This window comes from Gavialis gangeticus, unplaced genomic scaffold (genome assembly GCF_001723915.1).
Source record: "Gavialis gangeticus isolate Ggan-Ray unplaced genomic scaffold, GavGan_comp1, whole genome shotgun sequence".
Taxonomy (NCBI): domain Eukaryota; kingdom Metazoa; phylum Chordata; order Crocodylia; family Gavialidae; genus Gavialis; species Gavialis gangeticus.
The window spans coordinates 41,735,202-41,737,603 of NW_017728995.1; positions in this window are offsets into that span (position 1 = coordinate 41,735,202).

A 2,402-nucleotide genomic window follows, 5' to 3' on the forward strand; every position below is an offset into this window, starting at 1 on the left:
CTTATATTGTGTGTGTGTGTGTGTGTGTAAGTGTGTGTGTGTGTATGGTGGGCTATGGGGGGTGAGTGTGTATGGTGTGGTGTGGAGGGTATGTATCTGTGTGCATGGTGGGGTGGGGGAGTGTAAGGTATTGTATGGGGGTGTGGAAGGGGGTGTGTGGAGGGATTTTTTGTATGTGTGTGGAGGGGCATGGGGGTTTGTGAGGGGTAGCTGCATGTGTGGGAGGCCAGTAGGTATGTTGGGGAGTGTATATGTAGGGAGGGGGTTGTAGGGACACGGTGTGTGGAGTTTATAGGGTGTGGGGGAGGGTGGGTTCCCCCACACCCCCGTATGGTATGTAGCCCCTGCCAACAGCAGGAGCAGCAGGCGGAAGCGCTCAAGACATTCCTGCCCGGTGCAGGCACTGTCGCCTGGCAGCACGTGGCTCTGACCAGCGCTGTACATGGGGGCAAGGAGCACAGCCTGACTGGGCTGCCTCTATCACTGGTACTCCACACAACACACATGCAGTTCCCACACTTGTGCAGCACTGGAGGGAAGCCCCACACACTGGAGCCAACTGCCTTTGCCACTCCTTGTTGTGCAGGTCCTGGAGCTTTGCCAGAAGCAGAGGGGAGCCCTGATCCCTGCTTCCCTGCAGAGTCCTGGGACCTGCACAGCAGAAGGCAGGGAAGGCAGCTGGCTCCAGTGCATGGGGCTTCCCTCCAGTAGTGCACGAGTGCAGGAACTGCACATGCACAGTGCAAAGCTCAGGTGATAGAGGCAACTTAGTTGGGGTGCACTCATCGCCGCGATGTGCAGTGCTGCTTGGAGCCCCACACTGCCAAATGCCAGCGCCTGTGCCAGGCACGAGTGTCCCTGCCTGGTGCTACTGGTGCTGTTGTTGCCAGCAGGGACTATACGCCATCAGGATAGTGTGAGGGGAGTCCCCATGCTCCCTCAGCCTCTCTCACACCTACATCCTGCCCACCTGAGCTGCACACTGCCACCACCCCCTGGGCACAGGCTCCATGCTTCAGCCAGCCCCAGCCCCACATTCTGTGCTCCTGCCCACGTGGCGAGATGCAGCTCATCTCGCCACTTCCCCACCTGGTGCCTGGAGCAAGCAGGACACCGGGGAAGCCAAGCAGGTTTTCTGGTGGCTGTAGCCATGGTAGTAGCAGCAGACCTACCTGGAAGCCATGTGCTGGGTGGGCCAGGGCCTTCCACCTACAAGGGTGGGAGTGATGTGCACTAGGCTATGCTGGTGGGGGGTGTATATGTGGGTGCCTTGTTCCTGCCCTGATGGGTGGAAGGGCTGGGCGGGATACAATTAGTTGGTGGGCACCTTGGAACATATGGAAGTGCCTTGCCCACCCCGATCTAGGTCATGATTAGAGTAAACTTGGTTTGCATGCTCCCAAAAGCTACATTTCTTTTTTCAGAAAATAGCTGGACAAGATGAAGGAATAGTGCCCCAATGTTTAGTAAGAATAATTATAGACTTAAAAGAGGCCAAAATTAATGAATAAGGAAGGAAGGGGAAAAAGATTAGAAGTAAAGAAAGTCAGGAAATTAATCATTACTAAAATTAAAATCACTGGTGACAATTATATTGGCAGAAAAAAAAAACCTAGTCATAGAAAGATAATCAGAAAATTCATTAAGAGGAATAAGTTTAAACAGTTGAGGTCTAGTGAAAAAGCCCATTGAATTGTCAGGCAATTGACAGCTAATTAAAATCTGCTAATAGGAGAAAGCTAAGGCTAAAGGTTTAAAAATACTGAAAAGTAATATACACACACACGCTGAATTTATATCCGGAAATTATAGCAACATAGTCATAACTGCTGCGTAGAACAGTGATGGTCAAGAAAAAGTCAGGGGATTAACAGCTTAAAAGACCATACAGGTTTCAGCAAGGTTTCAGCCAAAAATGAAAATCAATGGTATTATAAAACAGAAATGATTTCTTCCCTTTATAAGTGTTCTTATGGTGGTCTTCTACTGTATGGTTATAGCTTTGCACACATATTAGCCTATAGACTCAGTATGCAATGTTATTTTATTTATAACTGGCAAGTTTTTTTAAATGAAGTTCCATAAATGTGCTACATGGGGATAATTTATTTTGAATTACACAGATAATGTAGCACATTGACGAATGGCAAGAGAGTGTTAAGATTAACTCCTCTAGAAATAGAAACAGTAAACCAAAAATGGAAAAGCTGGCATATAGACTAAATATGTACATATATTCACAAGTTACAGAACTGGCCTAAGAGGAAAAAATGAAATTGGCCATAAGAGGGATGAAGACAAAAAAACTGGGTGAATTTGAATTCAACTCTGACAGCTAGAAATCAAAGACTAAGGGGAAATAAGAAACAAAAAACTAACCATTCCAAATGAAAGTCAGGGCA